Source organism: Lynx canadensis, chromosome C2, assembly GCF_007474595.2.
Source record: "Lynx canadensis isolate LIC74 chromosome C2, mLynCan4.pri.v2, whole genome shotgun sequence".
Taxonomy (NCBI): Eukaryota; Metazoa; Chordata; class Mammalia; order Carnivora; family Felidae; genus Lynx; species Lynx canadensis.
The window spans coordinates 113,639,186-113,664,443 of NC_044311.2; positions in this window are offsets into that span (position 1 = coordinate 113,639,186).

Consider the following 25,258-nt stretch of genomic DNA (forward strand, 5'->3'; position numbering starts at 1 on the left):
GGACCCTTATCTTATTTAAGAAGAATTAGTATCAATGGATAATGAACATATCCAAATTTGAAAAGATAATCTCCCCTTAAAACTAGAGAACTGCTGATAGAGAGACCAAAGTGAATATAGGGAAATAAATCATGAGGATATGTTCTGGATCAAGGCAGGGGTTACTGGTAAATTACACCAAAATGGGTGCTAAAAGGAAGAGATAAGAAAAGAGGTAAAGTTTAGGCGGTAAAATCCACAGGATTTTGGGATGCCATCAATCTCCAAGGAAGGGAAGTTGAAGTGTTAAAGATAACCCTTAAGAATTTTGTTTGTGCAGCCAGATGGTATAGTGCAAAGATCACCCTTTTTCCTTCCAATCACCATTCCTCTTTTCAAAAGTAATAAAAATACAAGACAGACATTTAGTATCCCAGGGAAAGAATATATTTTCCAGTCTCCCTTGAAGCTATATATAGCTATGTGAATAGGTTTTGGCCAAAGAAATGCAAAAGAATCTGATATATGTAAGTTGAGTCATGTTTGTAAAACAAAATAGTATGTCTTATGGATTTCCCTTCCTTTTTCCTCTTACTAATGGAATGGAGATGTGATGGTAGGAACTAAAGCAGTCATTTTGGACCCAGAGATTGAAGATATGAGGATGAGAGAGTGACCAGTAAAGGAGTCTGGGTCCTAGACACTCTGAAACCATCATATCATACCTGGACTGCCCAGAGTTATGAACTATCTCAAAGGTACTATATTATATCTGGGATTCTTTTTTTTAAACATTTTTGTGTAATAAACTTACTTTTTTCTTTTGGTTCTATACCTCAATGTTTTAGAATATACCTTTCTGTATTTAATTGTCTTCTTCAATGCTAATGACTCTCTTGAAGGGGACTTTATTTTTCTCAGCCTGCTATATTACATGGATCTCAGAATTTTAAATATATGGTTGCAGACTTTGAAGGACACAGGGGCATTAAGAAGATTACAACTGATTGGTTGATGAAGTGGACTATACAAGGTAAAAGAATGGAATCGGAGACCCTCATCCTCCTTGGAGGAAAAAAAAAAAAAGAAAAATATCAGAAGCCTCACTAGTTATCCATATGCGATATGGATTTATATAATTAGAGGAGGAAGCAGAATTGGGAGAATGTATTAATGCAGTAAGGGGCAGGATTTAATTAATAAAATCTTTGTAAGAGTTTCTCAAGACAGTCTTGAGAAAGATCATGATTTGTTGTCCCAATGCCGGTGGGTACTGGGCCATCAATAAAATCCACCAATACTTTGAAAGGCAAAATACTCTCATTTTTCACCTGATTGATTACTCAAGATTCCAAGCAGCTATAGCTACTATGAAAGGATCCATCAAGATTAACAAGGCTTACATTTTTAAAAATGTCAATTAAATTATAAATATTTTACGGGTAAAGACTATGCCAGGTATTGAATATTTTTGTGGAACTCAGGATTTATTGCTAAACACAAAATAGGTATCTAATATCTACTTTTAAAAATTATTAATGTGGCTAGCCCGGGGAAGATGGCAGCGTAGGAGGACACTGGGCTCACCGTGTCCTGCTGATCTCTTAGATTCCACCCACACCGGCCTAAATAACCCAGAAAACCGCCAGAAGACTAGCAGAATGGAATCTTGGAGCCAAGCGCAGATGAGAGGCCCACAGAACAGGGTACGAAGGGCGGAGAGGCGGTGCACGCTGCACGGACTGGCAGGAGGGAGCCGGGCAGGAGGGGCGGCCCGCCAGCCAAGCAGAGCCCCTGAGTCTGGCTTGCAAAAGCAAGGGGCTGGACTGAGTGTGTTATGACAACAAGCTGGACTTAACAGCTCTGCTCGGAGAGCAGGAGGGCTGGAGGACAACGGGAGGGAGAGTTGCTGAGCCCCGGGATGACAGAGCTCAGTTTGGCGGGGAACAAAGGCACTCACCAGCGCCATCTCCCTCACCCATCCCCCAGCCAAAATCCCAAAGGGAACCAGTTCCTGCCAGGGAACTTGCTTGCACCGGCGCAAACACCGAAGGCTGTGGTTCTGCGGCTCCATCCCTCCGGCGGCGGGTCTGACTCCCTCCCACTGCCACAGGGCCCCTCCCGAAGTCAATCACCGAAGGAGAAGCGAGCTAAGCCTGGCCCTCCCGCCCCCGTGCACCTTGCCTGTCCACCCCAGCTAATATGCCAGATCCCCAGCGCCACAAGCCTGGCAGTGTGCAAGTAGCCCAGATGGGCCACGCCACCCCACAGTGAATCCTGCCCCTAGGAGAGGGGAAGAGAAGGTACACACCATTCTGACTGCGGCCCCAGCGGTGGGCTGGGGGCAGACATCAGGTCTGACTGCAGCCCCGCCCACCAACTCCAGTTATACACCACAGCACAGGGGAAGTGCCCTGCAGGTCCACACCACTCCAGGGACTATCCAAAATGACTAAACAGAAGAATTCCCCTCAAAAGAATCTCCAGGAAATAACAACAGCTAATGAACTGATTAAAAAGGATTTAAATAATATAACAGAAAGTGAATTTAGAATAATAGTCATAAAATTAATCGCTGGGCTTGAAAACAGTATACAGGACAGCAGAGAATCTATTGCTACAGAGATCAAGGGACTAAGGAATAGTCAGGAGGAACTAAAAAATTCTATAAACGAGCTGCAAAATACAATGGAAATGACCACGGCTCAGACTGAAGAGGCAGAGGAGAGAATAGGTGAACTCAAAGATAAAATTATGGGAAAAGAGGAAGCTGAGAAAAAGAGAGATAAAAAATCCAGGAGTATGAGGGGAAAATTAGAGAACTAAGTGATGCACTAAAGAGAAATAATCTACGCATAATTGGTATTCCAGAGGAGGAAGAGAGAGGGAAAGGTGCTGAAGGTGTACTTGAAGAAATAATAGCTGAGAACTTCCCGGATCTGGGGAAGGAAAAAGGCATTGAAATCCAATAGGCACAGAGAACTCCCTTCAGATGTAACTTGAATCGATCTTCTGCATAACGTATCATAGTGAAACTGGCAAAATACATGGATAAAGAGAAAATTCTGAAAGCAGCGAGGGATAAACGTGCCCTAACATATAATGGGAGACCTATAAAACTCGTGACTGATCTCTCTTCTGAAACTTGGCAGGCCAGAAGGGATTGGCAAGAGATCTTCAATGTGATGAACAGAAAAAATATGCAGCCGAGAATCCTTTATCCAGCAAGTCTGTCATTTGGAATAGAAGGAGAGATAAAGGTCTTCCCAAACAAACAAAAACTGAAGGAATTCGTCACCACTAAACCAGCCCTACAAGAGATCCTAAGGGGGATCCTGGGAGACAAAGTACCAGAGACATCGCTACAAGCATAAAACATACAGACATCACAATGACTCTAAACCCGTATCTTTCAACAATAACACTAAATGTAAATGGACTAAATGCACCAACCAAAAGACATAAAGTATCAGAATAGATAAAAAACAAGACCCATCTATTTGCTGTCTACAAGAGACTCATTTTAGACCTGAGGACACCTTCAGATTGAGAGTGAGGGGATGGAGAACTATTTATCATGCCGCTGGAAGTCAAAAGAAAGCTGGAGTAGCCATACTTATATCAGACAAACTAGACTTTAAATTAAAGGCTGTAACAAGAGATGAAGAAGGGCATTATATAATAATTACAGGGTCTATCCATCAGGAGGAGCTAACAATTTTAAATGTCTATGCGCCGAATACGGGAGCCCCCAAATATATATAAAAAAATAATCACAACCATAAGCAACCTTATTGATAAAAATGTGGTAATTGCAGGGGACTTTAATACTTCACTTACAACAATCGATAGATCATCTAGACACACGATCAATAAAGAAACAAGGGCCCTGAATGATACATTGGATCAGATGGACTTGACAGATATATTTAGAACTCTGCACCCCAAGGCAACAAAGAATATACTTTCTTCTTGAGTGCACATGGAACATTCTCCAAGATAGATCACATACTGGGTCACAAAACAGCCCTTCATAAGTATACAAGAATTGAGATCATACCAGGCACACTTTCAGACCACAATGCTATGAAGCTTGAAATCAACCACAGGAAAAAGTACGGAAAACCTCCAAAAGCATGGAGGTTAAAGAACACGCTGCTAAAGAATGAGTGGGTCAACCAGGCAATTAGAGAAGAAATCAAAAAATACATGGAAACAAACGAAAATGAAAATACAACAATCCAAATGTTTTGGGATGCAGCAAAGGCAGTCCTGAGAGGAAAATACATTGCTATCCAGGCCTATCTCAAGAAACAAGAAAAATCCCCAATACAAAATCTAACAGAACACCTAAAGGAACTAGAAGCAGGACAGCAAAGACACCCCAAAGCGAGCAGAAGAAGAAAAATAATAAAGATCAGAGCAGAAATAAACAATATGGAGTCTAAAAAAAAAAAAAAACTGTAGAGCAGATCAAAGAAACCAAGAGTTGGTTTTTTGAAAAAATAAACAAAATTGATAAACCTCTAGCCAAGCTTCTCAAAAAGAAAAGGGAAATGACCCAAATAGATAAAATCATGGATGAAAATGGAATTATTACAACCAATCCCTCAGAGATACAAGCAATTATCAGGGAATACTATGAAAAATTATATGCCAACAAACTGGACAACCTGGAAGAAATGGACAAATTCCTACACACCCAGATGCTTCCAAAACTCAATCAGGAGGAAATAGAAAGCTTGAACAGACCCATAACCAGCAAAGAAATTGAATCAGCTATCAAAAATCTCCCAACAAATAAGAGCCCAGGACCAGATGGCTTCCCAGGGGAGTTCTACCAGACGTTTCAAGCAGAGATAATACCTATCCTTCTCAAGCTATTCCAAAGAATAGAAAGGGAAGAAAAACTTCCAGACTCATTCTATGATGCCAGCATTACTTTGATTCCTAAATTAGAGACCCAGTAAAAAAAGAGAACTACAGGCCAATATCCCTCATGAATATGGATGCAAAAATTCTCAATAAGATACTAGCAAATCGAATTCAACAGCATATAAAAAGAATTATTCACCATGATCAAGTGGGATTCATTCCTGGGATGCAGGGCTGGTTCAACATTCGCAAATCAATCAACGTGATACATCACATTAATAAAAGAAAAGATAAGAACCATATGATCCTGTCAATCGATGCAGAAAAGGCCTTTGACAAAATCCAGCACCGTTTCTTAATAAAAACCCTTGAGAAAGTCGGGATAGAAGGAACATACTTAAAGATCATAAAAGCCATTTATGAAAAGCCCACAGCTAACATCATCCTCAATGGGGAAAAACTGAGAGCTTTTTCCCTCAGATCAGGAACATGACAGGGATGTCCACTCCCACTGCTGTTGTTTAACATAGTGTTGGAAGTTCTAGCGTCAGAAATCAGACAACAAATGGAAATCAAAGGCATCAAAATTGGCAAAGATGAAGCCAGGCTTTCGCTTTTTGCAGATGACATGATATTATACATGGAAAATCCGATAGACTCTAGCAGACCAAAAGTCTGCTAGAACTGATACATGAATTCAGCAAAGTTGCAGGATACAAAATCAATGTACAGAAATCAGTTGCATTCTTATACACTAATAATGAAGCAACAGAAAGACAAATAAAGAAACTGATCCCATTCACAATTGCACCAAGAAGCATAAAATACCTAGGGATAAATCTAACCAAAGATGTAAAAGTTCTGTATGCTGAAAACTATAGAAAGCTTATGAAGGAAATTGAAGAAGATATAAAGAAATGGAAAAACATTCCATGCTCATGGATTGGAAGAATAAATATTGTCAAAATGCCAATACTACCCAAAGCTATCTACACATTCAATGCAATCCCAATCAAAATTGCACCAGCATTCTTCTTGAAGCTAGAACAAGCAATCCTAAAATTCATATGGAACCACAAAAGGCCCCGAATAGCCAAAGTAATTTTGAAGAAGAAGACCAAAGCGGGAGGCATCACAATCCCAGACTTTAGCCTCTACCACAAAGCTGTAATCATCAAGACAGCATGGTATTGGCACAAAAACAGACACATAGACCAATGGAATAGAATAGAAACCCCAGAACTAGACCTACAAACGTATGGCCAACTCATCTTTGACAAAGCAGGAAAGAACATCCAATGGAAAAAGACAGTCTCTTTAACAAATGGTGCTGGGAGAACTGGACAGCAACATGCAGAAGATTGAAACTAGACCACTTTCTCACACCATTCACAAAAATAAAGTCAAAATGGATGAAAGACCTGAATGTGAGACAGGAAACCATCAGAACCCTAGAGGAGAAAATAGGAAAAGACTTCTCTGTCCTCAGGCGTAGCAATTTCTCATTTGACACATCCCCAAAGGCAAGGGAATTAAAAGCAAAAATGAACTACTGGGACCTCATGAAGATAAAAAGCTTCTGCACAGCAAAGGAAACAACCAACAAAACTAAAAGGCAACCAACGGAATGGGAAAAGATATTTGCAAATGACATATCGGACAAAGGGCTAGTATCCAAAATCTATAAAGAGCTCACCAAACTCCACACCCAAAAAACAAATAATCCGGTGAAGAAATGGGCAGAAAACATGAATAGACACTTCTCCAAAGAAGACATCCGGTGGCCAACAGGCACATGAAAAGATGCTCAACGTCGCTCCTCATCAGGGAAACACACATCAAAACCACACTCAGATATCAACTCACGCCAGTCAGAGTGGCCAAAATGAACAAGTCAGGAGACTATAGATGCTGGAGAGGATGTGGAGAAACGGGAACCCTCTTGCACTGTTGGTGGGAATGCAAACTGGTGCAGCCGCTCTGGAAAACAGTGTGAAGGTTCCTCAAAAAATTAAAAATAGACCTACCCTATGACCCAGCAATAGCACTGCTAGGAATTTACCCAAGGGATACAGGAGTGCTGATGCATAGGGGCACTTGTACCCCAATGTTTACAGCAGCACTCTCAACAATAGCCAAATTATGGAAAGAGCCTAAATGTCCATAAACTGATGAATGGATAAAGAAATTGTGGTTTATATACACAATGGAGTACTACGTGGCAATGAGAAAGCATGAAACATGGCCCTTTGTAGCAACGTGGATGGAACTGGAGAGTGTTATGCTAAGTGAAATAAGCCATACAGAGAAAGACAGATACCATATGTTTTCACTCTTAGGTGGATTCTGAGAAATTTAACTGAAACCCATGGGGGAGGGGAAGAAAAAAAAAGAGGTTAGAGTGGGAGAGAGCCAAAGCATAAGAGACTCTTAAAAACTGAGAACAAACTGAGGGTTGATGGGGGGTGGGAGGGAGGGAAGGGAGGGTGGGTGATGGGTATAGAGGAGGGCACCTTTCGGGATGAGCACTGGGTGTTGTATGGAAACCAATCTGACAATAAATTGCATATATTGAAAAAAATTATTAATGTGATATATTTATATACAATACTTTTTGATATATTCAAATCCCATAATCTTTGGATATTGAAACGGCATCTAGGCAGTATTTTACCAAGTCAGCAATAGTGTAGCTCATTAGAAATCACTACACTATCCATGGACTCCTTGGAGTCAATCCCCTCATATTTCCAGATCCACTTCAACCGAACTAGAAGACTTGCCTTGTCTTCAATTTCTCATTCATTTATTTATAGAATCCTTATATGTGTCAGGCCTTATATCAAAACACAAGAGAGAAAAAATAAAAGCAAGAACAAGATTTCTTAGCATGGTGTCACTCTTGCTGCTTTCCTACTCCAGCTTACATTTTAATTTCTTCTTGACTGTGTCCTGACTATACTCATGATGCCAATTTCCAAGCAGTTTTCTTTGACCCTGTTTCTAAGTGCCAGGATATGAAAATTTATGCTAGTTACATTTAATGCATACCTCTATTTGCTTCATTATTTTGACATATTTTTGATATTATGTATAAGTGAAATATTTTACTAACAATATTTATATTCTAACTTTTTTCCCCTTCATTGAGCTTTCTTTCTTACTTTCCCTCCCTTTTCAATTTGACTTCTCTGAAGTAAACAATGCAGAATTAATTTGTATTATTGGTTAGGCTTCAAGCATTTACTCCAAACTTACAATTTGCTCCAACATAGAAATCCAATCCTTTTCTTTCCCCTCCCTCCCTTCTTTCCTCCTCCCTCCCTTTCTCCCTCCCTCCCTTCCTTCTCCTTCCCCACCCCCTCAGTCTCTCTCTCTTCTGTAGAATCCATGATAGTCTTTCCAAGGTAAAACAACATGGTCCATGTAACATCATTAGTCAATAGGTACTACAAGTTAAAACCATAAGTAGATTCCACTACATACCTAAAATAGTTAAAACTTAAAAGACAGACAGTATCAGGTGCTGACAATGACATGAAGAAACAAATTCTCAAAGAGCACTGATGAGAGTACAAAATGATGAAGCCACTCTGTAAAACATTTTGACAGTATCTTATAAACTTCAACACACACTTAACCATATATGATCTAGCAATTCCACTTCTGGTATTTACCCAAGTAGATTGAGAATTTATGTACAAACACTGTATTTGAGTGATTTATTATTCATGTTACTTTTCATATTATTAAAAATATTGTTCAAAAAAACCCACACATATGGGGGGGACCATATACCCATTAACAATTGAACTGAATGAATAAACAAATTGTAGGAAATACTTTAAGTAGATCATGCTCAGCAATGAAAAGAAACAAACTACAGATACATTGCAACAATGTAGATGAATCTCAAAGGCACTATAGCCAGACTTAAGAGACTATACACTATATGACTCCATCTGTATAACATCTGGAAAAGGCAAAACCATAGACACAGAAATCAGAACACTGGTGGCCAAACTGGTGTTAGGGGATGGAGGCTGATGGCAAAGGGGCATGAGAGAACTTGTCAAAGTTGACTGCAGTGTTCTGTGTCTTGACTGTGGTAATGGCTGCACAACCACACGCGTTTGTCAAGCTCAAAAACTGTAAAATGAAAAAGTGACGAATTTACTGTGTGTAAATTATGCCTCAATTTTAAAATAGAGGATCAGAGATAAGATTTATTTGAAAAAAAAACACATATAAATTACATTTGCTCTGAGTTCTGATTTTGCAAACACAGGACTAACTGGATTAGGAAGCAGAAGGAATCAAAAAAAGACTTCTCTGCTCTTTGCCTAAGATTAATTATAGGCAATGTTTTTGAAAGAGCTACATTTATCTTTGAAGTGCTTTTTTTTTTCTTTATTTCTGTTTATTTCTTCTGTTCCTCTCTCTAGCTTCCAAAGTTCTTGGAACATCTTGACGTCTTCAGCATCATGTGTCCTCTATGAATGTCTACATTCTTTGTCCTATAGTGCTACATTCTTCACAATCACCTACCATCTCAAGTTCTTCTCAAATGGAAACCTCTGTCATTGAATATTTTCCTCAGTAATGGGGAAATTGATTTTGCTCAATTAATACAAATATATAAAAGCGTGGAACACAGGAAGGTACTCTGGGAAAGAGAATGCACATCTTTTATAAATTACTCTTTAATTGTCACATCATCAAGGAAAGTCAAAGCAATTGAAATATATTTTACAATTATTTATGTCTATAAATTTTGGTGTTAAGTAAATATATATTAAATTTAGTATATATCAAAATCAGGTGGTGAGAGAGAAAACACTGATATTTTTCTCTGACCACACAGCACTATAACATGACAAGAATCTCCAGCTCTCGAGCCAGCTCTTCTAAGTGGTTTTCTTTTCTCTCAGTCTCTTCTTTCGCTTTAAATTTAAATGTACAAAATCCTTTAAAATTCCAGCCACTATGTCCAATGTCGGTTACCTTCACACTGGCATTTTCTCCTTCTGCCTTTCTAACAAAGTCAGATTTCAGTCACTCCTTGAATGTTCAGGTGCCTAAGGGGAGGATGGCTAACTCTGGCTCTGTCAGGTAAACAGCCACGGTAATTTTATTCCCCTTACCCATGAATGACTTAATTGAGAAGTCAGTTTTGCTTCTGGGGAAGATTTTACTCACACTTTACAAGGAACAGTAGTAAGATGTTATAGACTGAATTGTGTCCCCCCCAAATCATATATTGAAGCCCTGACCCAAATGTGCTTGTATTTGGAGAATAGGGCCTATAAAGATGTTATAAAGGTCAAATGAGCTCCTAAGGGTAGGGCCTTAATCCAATAGGGCCAGTGTCCGCATCAGAGTAAGAGACACCAGAGCTCGCTCTCTCCACAGAAGTACAAGGAAAATGCCACATGAGAAGGCAGTGAGAAGATGACTATCTATAAGCTAGGAAGAGAGCTCTCACTAGAAATCAAAATTTCTGGCATTTGATCTCCAAAACTGAGAAAATAAATGTTTAAGCTACCCAGTCCATGATACTTTGTTAAGGCAACTCAAGCAGACTAATACTTAAGGGAAACATCCACTTTATCCTTCCAGGTTTTGGACACGGCTGTGCAAAAATGTTGTAATTGGAGTGTCTGCAGATATCTTGAGTTCATGAAGCAAAAAGCCTGGGGCCAAAAGCTGACAGGATGAGGATATCAGTTGAAGAGAAAGAATTTGGGTCCTTGATGACTGCATTGAACTTTTACATAAACCAAACCTACCTCTCCCCACCCACCCAGCTTGTTACTTAGTTGGATTCCTACCTGCTCATATCCCAACTGACTGAGCTCCAATGATAGTGACAGTGATGACTCTCAGCCATGGCTGGGTGTGGGAGTATAGGAGTCACAGGGACTATCTATATATACCTAAAGGCTTTTGGTCAGTAATTGCCTAAAAAACAGTTTTTACCATTGAAAAACTTCTTAGTGTGTAACTTAAATCCTTCATGCTACATTGTTTGGAATAAGAGTCTTACCTTTTGTAGCACTTTTCCTTAATATACTACGAATATCCATCCCATAAATTCTTTATCTATTTTAAAATTTCATTTGGGAAAAAAAACAAAAAACAAAAAACATTTAGGCTGTCACTGTTCTCACACAGACCCCAAGCTCTGTGATAAGCCAGCTGGCTCTGGCCCAAACTGTGACTTTTCTTGACACAAAGTTTTTGGTTCTTAAATAGCTCAGTGGGAGCTAGGTAGCAGAATCCATCCTGTTGTATGTCCTTCTGTGACATCAGTGAAAGCCACCTGCACACCTCACAGCCTTTGTCACTCAGTTCAGGACGTGGGCTGCTTCTCTTGGGGTAGGTCATTAGCTATAGCATGCCCAGGAGCTAGCTGTGAGCCACTATTTGCCTCTGCTGTATGTGTTGTTTTCTTCTGTTTAGTAGCTTGTTCCATAGCAACACAAGGGTTTGTCCTAGGCTCTGTGAAAAGCTCTTCCTATATCTTTTAGTTCTAACAGTTTCTTAAGGTATGAAATGGTATCCCTGTTTTACAGAGATATGAGGTAATTTGCCTGAGGTCATCAAGAGAGTAATTGGCACAGTCAGGATATAAACTCAGATCAGCCTGACCCCAACGCCTATATCGTTAAACACTTCAATCTATTGCCATTGTGAAATGCTACATGATAGAGGAGATGCTCAGATACTACTAATTCTTTTCTCTGCAGAATAAGATAAAGAACTTTAAAGAAGACAAGAAAGAGTAAAAAGAGATGGTGGCTTAAGGGGTCAAAGTGAACATTAGGCTAATGAAATCTTTGATGATTTAAGTATCGGACCTTGTAGGGATCCAGCCATGAAGCATGCCGGGATGTTAAAGAGGTCTCTGCTGTTTGTATCTTCCCAGTATACCTGTTTCCATTCCTCCTACAATAGCACCCTTTAGCTTCCTCCATACTCTGGTGATTCTGATAGGATTGTCTGTCACAATTTTCTATTCCCTTAACTAAGTAATCGCTATAGGAGTAGATATGTTAACCAAGACAGGCCAACCACCAATTGTTTATTCACTGAAGACAGTGAGAAGTCAGCCCTCCCCTTTCACTGAAATTATTAAGCAGAGATTATTTAAGCCTGGATCCATAGATAATCATGTTTCCAGCTTCTTGGAAAGAGCTTGTATACAGTAGTAAGAATAGATGGAGAAAGATGAGACAGCCAGAGACTGGGAGACAATCAGAGAGGCAATTGAGTCCCTGGTTCCAATTCCTGAGATCTCTAGAAAAGTCTTGTTTCTTATAGCAAGACTTTTTGATTATGTGAAATTCCCCAGCACCCTTCCATTAAGTCTCACCTACCCTTTTTTGCATCTCTCTCACTTACAACCAAAATGCTACTAACTACAGTGGATTCCAGGAGCTGAGTAATACAACTAACACCCTGACCTCAAACCACAGCTTCCAAAGTCATATGACAAAGTTGTAAACTGAGCAAGTGATAATCTCAGGCATTTGATATGATGTGTGCTACAAGGCTTCCAGAGTTTCTGGGTTGTGGCAATACTTGGAGGCAGCTATTATGTAGCTGGCAGCATTAGTTTCTGAGAATGATTCACCTGAGTTGAAACAGAAGTCTAGTGTCCTCAGGGCAAGGCCACAGTACACCATGTTTAGTGTTCAAACAAGGGCTGTAGGGATACACAGTACAAAATACATAAAAATGCAGTCGTGTGATCTGGGTAGATATTCAAAGAGAGGTTAGGGTAAGGATGGACTTCAGAGATGTCACTGTGCCAAGCAATTTATCTTATGCACAATAGATATCAAATTTGCAACAGAATGGACACAATTCATGTCTTCATCCATCAAGCTTTAATTGCAAGCCTACTGTAATCAGACATCATGACTATGACACAGATTTGGTTCTGACTGGCATAAAATCCAGTCTGAGATGAAGAAGTAGAATTGTATAATGTGGGAGGACTATGTGAGTGGAGAATCTTAGGGGATAGGCTTTAAAAAGCTAATAGGTTTTACTTGTTTGTGAGGGAAAAAACAACAACTATTATCTGAGCTTTCTTCACACTTCCCCAGTTTTGGTCTCTCCAGTCAGCTCCAAATTCATATAATCATATTCACTTGGAAACAGGAGAGTTATCTCAAATTTAGCATGGCCAAAATAAATCTATTCCCTTGTCAGTCTTCCTTATCTCAGGGAATGACTCTACTATCCATTCACTGAGTTGCTCAAGTCAAATGTCCGGGAGTCATCTGTTATTCCTTTTTTAATCTGCTCCCATTCCTCTTATCGAATTCATCAAGCTCTCTTAGTTAAGTTACCACAAGCAGAGGAGTATATTCGTGCCTTCCTCTAAAAGTGAGTTGATAAATTCTCATGACAGAAATGTGATTATTGGCATAAACATAGTATAAACATGATTACTAGTTTATCAACTAAAACTTTCAATTTTATTTTATTTTAATAAAGTATCTTTTGAACATTGTGTTTCTCATGTTTACTAGAGTGAAATTGGTACAGCTTCCTGGGCTGATAGACTCATTTCCCAGTTATAACACAAAGTAGTAAATATGTGGCATTCCTCAAAGTAAGCTTCACCACTTTCTAGCATAGGTGGGAAAAAGTTTATAGCACAAATGTTGTACAAATACCAACCACTAAAGTGGTTGTGGCTATAAATGTTGCTTTGTCATATATCCTCTGGGCTGTATTTCTTGAAAATATCTCATGGACAAACCCTAGCATGGCAAAAGTAGAATTAACTTTATTTTTATTCTTTCAGTCTACTGAAATGGGGAGAAAGGGGAAAAGAATGATTAAGAGAGAAATAGAGTGACTTAGTAAAACGGGTCAGACCAATTAAAGTTTAGTACTCCTCAATATAATGTCTGGAACTAGTGAAAAGAATTTTAAGGTCACTTAGGTCTTTAAACATGTAATATGTTATTTGAAAAATTTCCTTTGAAATGAACAGTGATTTCAAAAAAGTTGCAAATTGGTTTTGTAATAAGTCAGAGGTCAGGTTTATCACCTGCAGGCAAAAGCAGAGCATTACAATCTGCCTATTTCATCCTTTGCAATGCCAATAAAATCCATCAATCTGTGATTCAAAATTCATACCATGGTCTTAATATGGGTGTCTTGTGTTTTACAAAAGTTTTTAAAATGTTGGGATATTCTGGAATTTTTAAAGTATTACATGAGATGAGAAGAGAACACTGTAAGGTGAAAACTCTTGTTATATGTCTATTTTACCACTTCCATTCATCCTATAGTCCTGGTGACCTATTATGATAATTGTTGAATTTAGCTGCTTCCTAGATAATTGGGGCAAAAAAGCACCAACCTATTTCTTAGACCTGAGTTAAATACGTGGATTTTTGCCTCTTGAATATGTGACAATGAGGAATATGATTATCTTTTGTGTATTGATTCTGTCTATGAATAGCTGTTTTTCCATGTAGGTCATGTATAAAGAGATCTCTAAGACACTGATGTCTCTCTGACAAGAGTTGTAAAACATGCAGTTGAATTATAATTCCTGGATCTTTTTCTTTCTCTCTAAAAACAAAAATTTTGTAAGCACTTCAGGAATAATAGACAGGAGAAATAAAAACAAACCCTCTAAAGGAGGAAATACACTGGCCTGTCTGACATCTGTTAGAATGAAACAATTTATATAGGCACACATTAGACCTATGTCTAACATGGGACTAACGTCCAACAAGGACAAAATGTAAGACAGACTTTTCGGTTGGCTCTGCTATTTTCCTCTATAGAAACCAATGATTAAAGACAAACTTAGAAATATAGAAAGAGCTTTTCACCTAACAGCAGCAGAATGCTCTTTATTCAAGTATCCTGCTATAGACTGAATTGTGTTCTTCCCAAATTCATATTGTTGGAAGTATCTCTCTCTCTCTCTCTCTCTCTCTCTCTCTCTCTCTCTCTCGCCATGGATACAGCGAAGGATACAGTGAAGAGGCAGCCATCTGCAAGCCAGAAAGAGGGCTTTTACCATTACCCTTTCACCATTAAAGACTTGAATTTATAATTTAAAATCTTGCTAAAATAACTGTTCTGGCTGAGATGGTTTCACTGGGGAATTCTACCAACAATTAAATAACTAACAACAATTTTATACAATCTCTTTCAGAAGAGGTGAGAAGACTTCCCAACTCATTTTATAAAGCCCGTATTACCCTAAGACCAAATGAGACAAACACAACACCAAACAAACACCCAATGTCTCTTATGAACTTAAATGCAAAAATCTTCAATATAGTATTAGCAAAATGAATTCAGCAATGCATAGAAAGAATTATACATCATGACCAAGTGGTATTTATTCTCTGTATGTAAGACTGATTCACCATTTGAAAATCAATATAATCTATTACATCAACAAGCTAAAGAATTAAAATTGTATGATCAATCAACACAGAAAAAGTATTTGACAAAATCCAACACCCACACATGATAAAAGTACTAAGCACAATGGAAATGAGGGGAATTACCTCAACTGAATAAAAAACATCTATAAAAACATATAGATAACATTATACTTAATGGTGAGAAACTGAATGCTTTCCCCCCACTATCAAGAACAAGGTAAGATGTCTACTCTCACCACTCTTATTCAACATGGTACTGGAAGTTCTAGTCATTTCAACAACATAACAAAAATGGGACAAAAAGCATACAGAATGGAAAGAAAGAAAAATACAACTATCTGGAAGATAGCATGATTTATCTATGTAAAAAAATCTTAAGGAATATACAAAAAAAAAAAAAAAAACTAACCAAGCCCTCCTATAACTAATAGGTAAGTTCATCAAGATTGCAGTATACAAATCAAACACATAAAAATCAATAGATATATACTAACAATGAAAATGTGGAAACTGAAATTAAAAACTCAATGCCATTTCTAATTCCTCTAGATAGCAAAAATATACAAACACTTAACAATACATGTTCGGGATATGTTGAAAATTACAGAATGTTGGAAAAAGAAATCATAGAAAGCCTAAATAAATGGAGATATATACTCTTTTAATGAACAGAAAGACTCAGGCTGGTAATGATGTCAATTCTCCCCAAACTGGTCTATAGGATTAATGCAATTCCAATCAAAATCTCAACAAACCTTTTTGAAGACATAGACAAGCTTAATGGAAATAAGGAAAAAGTACAGACCCTAGACTACCTAAAATAGTCTTGATAAAGAACAATAAAGAGGGAGTAAATATTCTACCTGATAAAGGTTTACTCTGTAACTATAGGAATTAAAACAGTGTGGTATTAGAGGAAATATAGACATGTAAATCAATGAAGCAGAATAGAGAATCAAGAAATAGACCCACACAAAATGCTAAATCAAGGATTCAAAAGCAATTCAATAGAAGAAGTACATAGTCTTATCAGCAAATGACGCTGCAACACGTGGAGATTCACAGGCAAAAAAAAAAAAAAAAAAAGAATCTCAGCATAAACCTAATACTAACTTAAAGTGAATTATATCCAATATACATGTAAGCTTACTTAAATGTAAAGTATAATTTTTAGGAAAGAAACATAGGGAAAATATTTAGGATCTAGAGCTTAACCATGAATTCTCAGACTTGATACCAAAACACAATCCAGAGAAAGAAAAATGATACAATGATAAAAAAAAAATGTTTACCAACATTAAAAACTTTTGCTCTGTGAAGACCCATGTTCTGAGGATGAAAAGACAAGCTACAGACCTGGAGAAAACATTTGCAAACTACATACCTGACAAAGGAATAGCATTTAGAATATATAAAGAACTCTCAAAATTCAACAGGAACAAAACAATCAAATCAGAAAACGGGAAAAGCACATCAAAAGAAATTTCACCAAAGAGGACATACAGATGGCAAGTAGGCACAAGAGAGGATATTCAACATCATTAGCTTTTAGGAGAATGCAAATTAAAACCACAATGGGATGCAGTTACACCTAATATACTGGCTAAAGCCAAAAAAAAAAAAAAAATAGTGTAACATCTAATGCAAGGATGCAGAGAAACTGGGTCACTCATATTTTGCTTGTGGGAATTCATAATGGCATAAACACTCTGGAAATCAGTTTGGCAGTTTCTTATATCCCTAAACATGCAATTACCATAGGGCAAGTACCCCAGAGAAGTGAAAACTTATGTTCACAAAAAAACCTGTACATAAATTTATATTGCCTATTTATGTGTATATCTAAAAAACTGAGTCAGCCAAGGTGTTCTTCAACAGATAAATGATTAACCAAACTGAGACATATATACCATGGAATACTACTCAATGATAACAAAGAATATTATAATATGGATACAACTTAGATGAATTTCCGGCTTCCTGCTGAGTGAAAAATCTAGTCCCAAAAGGTTACATACTGTATGACTCCATTTATATAATATTTTTTAAATGACAAAATTTTTGAAATGGAAGAGATTAATGTTTGCCAGAGGAAGGGGGATAAAGAGGTATGATTATAAAAGGGCAACACAAGGGATGCTTGTGGTGTTAGTATTATTTGGTATCGTGATATATAAGCCTACAGAGGTGGTAACATTTTATAGAACCACACACACACACACACACACACACACACACTCCCAAATTAGGACAAGTAAAAGTGAGGAGAGATTAATAAAATTGGGTTATATTAAGGCCAAAATCTTAGTTGTGATAATATACTATAGTTTTGCAAAATGTTTCCATTGAGCAGGAAATTGAACAAAGTATATAAGGAGTATAAAGATCTCTTCTGTATTATTTCTTTTTTAAAAAATGTTTATTTAATTTAAGAGAGAGAAAGAGAGTGTGTGTGTATGCATGCGTGCAAGTAGGGGAGAGGCAGAGAGTGGGAGAGAGAGAATCAAGCAGGCTCCATGCCATCAGTGTAGAGCCTGACATGGGCCAATCCCACTAAACACGAGACCATGACCCAAGCTGAAATCAAGAGTTGGAAACCCAACCAATGGAGACACCCAGGCGCCCCTCTGTATCATTTCTTATAACTACATGTGAATACACAATTATTTCAATAAAAATATGAATTAAAAATATAAGATTACTCTTGTCAGTAAATGCTTTTGGTTGTTGTTTTGGAAAATATAATTATGTTTTTAAAAAGATTTTGTTTATTATAGCATATAGTGAGTTGCTGTTATTATTAAAAGAACTAATAATGAATGTTTAAAAAAATAAACTTGAAAATCCTCTTAATCATTATTCATTCCTTCTCTGTTTATACTAAGGAATACTGCATGTCAACTGTAAAGAGATTCACATGCATTTTCATTTTCACTTCATGTTTACAAAACAAGAGGAAAATATATTTTATTATGAATAATCTTTACTTATGTTACTATGTACAAAGTGACCTGGAAATGCATTTCAAAGCTGACCATTGCTGAACTATTTTTCTAGGAAGATATAGAGAAATTGCACTTAAGAAAACAGTTTACAGGGGCGCCTGCGTGGCTCAGTTGGTTAAGCATCTGACTTCAGCTCAGGTCATGATCTCCTGGTTTGTGAGTTCACGTCCCAAATCCGGCTCTGTGCTGACAGCTCAGAGCCTGGGGCCTGCTTCAGATTCTGTGTCTCCCTCTCTCTTTCAGTCCCTCCCCGACTTATGTTCTCTCTCTCTCTCAGAAGTACATAAATAAACATTTAAAAAAATTAAAAAAAAAAGAAAGCAATATACAAACTTAGTTACTAAATATGTAAAATAGAGAAGGCTTGGTGCACGAAGAAATATTTTTATATTTTATAAAGCAATTTATTTCTTATTACTTCTAACAGTAAACTTTCTTCATTCATTCAAAATGTAGCTGAATTTAAAAGTGACAGTAAGAGGAATTATAGGTTCACACTTCCTCCTAAAACAAAGTCTGATAGCCTCCAAGAGTGTTATTCACACTATTTGGAACATTGAACTCTCCACTTGCCACTGAGAAGCTACTCCATAACATGGAAATTATTGATATAAGTTCTTGTTTGAATTCATAAAAGTTTGATACACAACATTGTGCTAAGGAGTATCAGTGGCTTAGTTAGGCAATTTTAATGCAAATTAAGACATTTCTCACATTTAATTTCAGAGGCTCTGCAATGAGGCAAATCATATTTCTTAGAAATCTCATCAGATTTCCAGTGCTTTCTTCTACAATTACAACAGTTCAACAGTTTGCTTAAAATTATTTTGTCCTCTGCTGTAGGAAAGGTTTTTGCTGTTTCATGATGTCTGCTTTCAATTTCTACCAATACCATTTGCTTGACTGAAGACTAAAAAACTGAAACCCCTGTAAAGAGCACACATTTCTGCCTCAAGTTATAAAAGTTTAAGCTTCTTAAGTTCTAAGTGGTTTCTAAGGGAGTATCCTCAATTCACTTTTGCTCAGAAACTGGCTGTGGGCAGTTAAATCTCTGCAGAGGGGGTAATTTTCACATCTTGGTCAGATTATTTTCCTGAGTAATTCTTTTATCTTCATTTTTGATCACTACTAAACTAACCAGAACCATTTATTAAAAATGTAAAATTTATATTCCTTAATGTGATACGCCAAAAATAGGAAAAAAGGGTGGCTGATTTATAGTGCCAAAGCCAGAGTACTGTAAATATTGTATAAAATATACAAAGAGCTATCAGCAGCAGCTGCCTTTCCTTTCTATACATTATATAAATCTCAGTCATGGGACACAGTTACAACTGAAGGAATTTCCACGTAAGTATTTCTAGATTACAATATATCTATGAATTAACTCTTTTCAATTTTTGTGCCATATGGAATTCTCCAGAGAGATAAATTATTCTGAATATAGTGATTCTTCAGTAAACTAACTTCAGTATTTCACTATCAGCTCAGATCACAGCTTTTCTCATACAGTATAATATACATGCAAAATATATGATATTTTATACATATTTTTGTCAAACTGCTTGAATCTCTTATATTTCAATTATTTGTATCTCTTCAATTATTCTATGGTAATGGAAAACCCTTTGCAACTTAAAACAACATACAGTAAAGTTTTTAAGAAGGAGAGTTGAGAAAACAGGAGACTCTTGGAAAAAGGAAGAGGTCTGTGAGGAGACAGCGTGGAAAACAAGGGTGAGGTCGACAGTGGAACTGGAAAAAAAAATTCTGCTGCTTTCTGCTTTGTATGGGGGATCACTCAACCAACGGAAACTGCATTTCCTTTTTTTAATCTAAGGAGAAAACTGCTTCAGTTCATAGACTAAGTAAATGAGAAACAACTCCAGATTTACATTTCCATCAGAATCTTTCTCAATCTAATAATTTTGAGAAGTAATTTTAAGTTGCTATACTGTTTCTTAGTTCTATTTGGGCTTTTTATAGTTCCACTAAAATATTGCTATCTGTAATTTCTCTTGTGCTTTGAAACTGTTTCTTTCTCTCTGTGGTACTACTGGGGAAACACTTTATCTTCTGTCTTTTATTCTGCTTAAAGTCAATAGATCCCATTTGCATTTTGCAATTTTATCAGACCTCTTAAAGTATTTTTTTAGGTAGGGGTCTGAATATAGAATTAAATACATGCTTTAGAGGACAGATTTCTAGAGGTTTCTTTTCCATAGATATAAAAGATTTTAAATATCTCACAAGTTTCATGGCCATAGTGTTTTTGTTTGTTTAAGTCCCATGATTTAGAAATAGATCTGAGCACTGATTGATATAAATATCACCATTTCTCAATAAAAATTATGAGCTTATTAAAATGTTTTCATTATAATTTCATAGTCAAAATTACCTTTCAGAATGTATGTAGAATTTCTTTTCATAAATCCATTCTTATTATTTAATGTCTTTTTGTGAGACCATATCTTGCCAGAGACATTCTCAGTTGTATGATCAGATGCTTAGAAAATCTATAGTGGCATGTGGAGTAGAGTATTTTGTTCAAATTTATATACGCAGCTCTTGAAAGCTTCTCTTTAAACTACAAGGGAATATGACACCCTGAGGGGTCTAATTTTCTTTGTCATCTACCTGAATAACTTCAATTAACATTAATACACAGGCTAGCATATCTGCTCTGAATATGTAAAAGAAAGTAGTAAATGCTGGGATTGAGGAAAAATCTGATTAGTTAAATAATACACTGAGCAATGTCATTAAGTAGGCCAGCTCTCATTAGGAGAATTGTTCTTCACTGAATCAAATACCATAATTAAAACATTAACGACTCAAAAAAATCTTAGTTTTTCCATTCAATTAAAGGAAAAAAAAAACATGTGCCATTAAAAATGTAATTGCAGTTTAGTACAGTGACTTGGTTTTAAATTATTGTAAAACCTTAGAATTCAAGAATCATAAGGAATAAATTTCCGAATGTTATCTTATGCATAATATTTCTCCTGGTAACAATTTTTTTCTAGTCAATAGAATAATATTTCATTAATAGATGAGATATAGTCATATTGTAATGCTTTCTTTCCTTTTAAATCAATTATTACTGCTTTCATAACAAGTGGTTGACAGCACGAAACTCAGGTAATAGTTTCTTATTTGCCGTGGAAAGCAGTGTCATTTTGAGAATAGTGGGTAACTTTTAAAGGTCACCTTGTGTATACTGCCATTTTCATTAACAGTACTTTTCTCTGCAAATCTGCTGACAGATGGAGAGATACTTGAAGCTTTTGGAATTACCTTCCATGAAAAGGAAATGCTAGCATGAGATTAAGTGGAATTTACTTTTATTTAATTTTTATTTTGATTTTACTTTAGCTAGTTACACAAAACTAAAAACATATCTCTAATTCGGAGACTTAAAAAAACACAGTCAAGCAAGATATTATTTTGCATAGTTTGGCATTATTATTTATTTTTGAAAAAAAATTCAGTTAATGGTATTTTAGCAAATCTGTATATGGATTATCTTAGTTTGAGGTTACTTTCTTTAGGAAGGAAAGCTGTAGTGTAAGGAGGTCAAGTTCTTCTTCATTAGAAAATGGAATCAGAAAGTTAAATATTCATGGATAGGAACTGGAAACAGGGCTGGCTTCATAGACATAAAACCTGTGCAGTCTCACAGGGTCTTATGCTTAGAAGCGTCTTGCACTTAGTTTAATGTACGCTGTTGAAATTCTTAGTAATTTTAAACAAAGTGCTCTACATTTTCATTTTGCACTGAGCCTTGTAAATTATGTAGCTGGTTCTGCCTGGAAATATGATTTTTACATGCTGTTGCCTGGTTTAAAACTAGTCTATAGTAACACAAATAATTTGTTGACTCTTCTTCCAATTTTTATACTAATAAAAGTCAGTCTATTTACACATAAATTATTCACTGTTGATTTGAAGTCTTCAGTTTATTTTGTAATGTGCTGCAAACATCAGTTTGAAAAAGCTAGCCAAGCAAAAGGGAGACACATATTTTCAGAAGATATTTTGGTCACAGACTCCATTCAGGGTCTTTGAAACTTCATTTATCTCCCACTGGTGTGGGAGAAAGTAACATGAAGAATCTAGTTTGAAAATCTGGACATGACAAAACATTGATATGATAAAATTGCATTAAAATACTGATTTCTGACTACGTCCTGAGTAATTGGTGTTTGGAAATGTATTAAAGCCTCGATCACCTTCCCAACACAAACAGAAACTGTATTAACAAGTGTACCACTCATAAACCAGAAGTCCTTAAATTAAGGAGTATTCATGGGTTTAGTGTTGCAAAGCCCAGTTAGGAATTATTGACATCTAATACCCAAAGTGACAACCCAATTCACTTCTCAGGAGGGAAGAATACGAGCAATCTTGAAGCCTCTGGAAAAATAAGTGTGATAACTTGATGCTGAATCATTTCAACATTGATGAATCCAGCCTACTGCCTCTAATAGATAAGTAGTAAACCATTTCTAAGATTGCTCTTCCTAAACAATAAAAGCATACCCTTAAACCTGAAATTTCCACAGTGATGAATCTTAGATGAAATCATATGAAATGTCAAAATAAAGACAGAAAAAAATCAATAGTTGTGCAGATGAAGCTATGTAAGGTCAATAGTTTCATAATGTTTGTGACAGGCCACCCATGTTTTTTGTGTGACAATATTTTTTAATGTGAAATAACTCCAAAGCACTGAAAATTAATTTTTGAGATGGAATTACCTCTTGACAAGGATATAATTAAATTCATACTTTTTTCCCCCTGAGAACACAAAATGATGTGGTAAATAAGCTGCCCCTTCAAGGTCAGAATTATGTTAGATTTGTAAGCCCAGGAAAAGAGAGGCATCTCTCGGGTCAAAAGGAGTGTCGTATCTCTCTCTCTTTCCCAATTGTCAGCTATAGGTCAGCAGAATCACAGACTGTGCTGGATCCTCTTCCAAAATTCCCACAAACATATACACTTGAAGGGGGTGGGTGCTACGCAGTTCAAAAGGAATACCGGTTTTGGACAACTTTTGGGTCAGTTTCCCTCTCTGAGTTTTTGAAAGAGGAAGGAGGATAACATGTTTCTCTCCATCATAATTTTTCTCATTGTCTCTCTAAAGGGAAAGATTCAAACCTCTACTCCTCCCTAGAGAATACTAAATAGATTGGTCAGCAGAAGATTAGCAATTTAGTATATTTCAGAGGCCACATTATACTTCTTCATGATTTATCTTCTAGTTTGTAACTTCCATTAAGTTTGACAGAGAAAGTACAGAAAACTACAAGTGTAACTCTTCTTTACTATTTAAAATGCATCCATTGAAATGGAGAATAGTAATCATTAAAAATGTCCCATTCTTAGTTAATCTGAGATTTAGTTTCCCAATGAAATTTATTGTGCTTCACTAAATATGTCTGTATCCCCATTCTGAAAGTAGATAATATTTTATTTCCTGAGAGTGTGTAGTTAAGATTAATATAAACCTAGGCCAATTATGAAACAAAATGATAATGGTAGAGAAAAAGAAATAGAAAAGGAAATGATGTGAATGTGTGTGGAGGGGGGCACTAAGCAGATAGCTTCCTCTTCATTTGAAAGTTTTTAAAATGAGATTTTGTGAACATGGATTGATGTCCCATAGTTATCAAAAGTTTTAATTAATTAACTGCTTGTTCAAATATTGAAACAACCCCTAAAATCATGACATAATTAGTGGTGTCACATTTTGTATTTCCTGTTTAAAAGTTTCAATTATCTCATTAATTTTACCTAATAAAATGTAGTTTGTTTAGAGGCCAGCTTAGGATCTAGAAATACTTTAAGTAATATTAAGAAAAAATTATATTCTTTACATATAAAATATTTTACTGTTTTGAAAAAGTAAAGCAATTTGAGGGGGCTTGGAAGATGGCAGCAGAGTGGGAGGACCCTAGGCTCACTTTGTCCCATGAATACAACTAGACAACTATCAAATAATCCTAAATACCCCAGAAACAGACCTGAGGACTGACAGAAAAAAACTACAACTAAAGGTAGAGAAGAGAAGAGGCCACATTGAACAAAGAAGGTAGGAAGTGCAAAAACATAGTTTGGGAGAGAAACAGATTGGGTCCACTGTGGTGGGGAGGGAGCCATGGTCATAGAGAAGGGCAAGAGACAGACTAGCATATGGGAGAGCACATGCAGAAATTGAATCCCAATAGCAATTGACTTGGAAAGGGAGACGGGCCAAATTTTGTGAGTTCTTGCAACAAGCAGGGCTTAAGGCCTAGAGTTTTGAAGGTTAGTATGCGTGGCTGGGATAGAACCTGGAAGGCAATGGAGCTGCTCTGAGAGAGAAAGCAGGGTAAATGGCCTGCAAACACACAGTGTGAAAACAGCCATCTGAAGAGTGCCTGGGGCACACAGTCGAGAGGTTATTTGCTCATCTTGGAGTGTGTCCCAGAGAGGAAGCATTCATGGAGAAATCCCTCTGGGAACAAAGGAACTGACAGGTGTTATTTCCTTCCCTGTTCCCTCAGCATAAGCACAGGACCACCTGCAGGAATCAGTGCAGTGCTGACACTCCCTACCTAAATTGCTTACACAAAACCCCACCCCCCAATTCTTTGGCAGAATTGCCCCTTCTAGTCATGCTTGCCTGAGTCTCAATGTGGTGGGCCCCTCCACCCCATAAGACAGGCTCAAGCCCCTGTCAACAGTACATCTCCTGCCCTGGGAATTTTGCAGGACCTTGGTTTCAGCAGTGGTGGCAACAGGTCTCATTTCACAAGCATAACAGAGCACACCTAGTTATAACTCTTGTCACATTCAGGCCAGGGACCAAACACTCTACAATAGGCAAAAAAGGCCTCTGCAGATGACTGGCCTGAAGGATGAAGTGGACATAACAAAACAGCAGAACACACACAACACATACTGGAGCAATGCCTAAAGTGC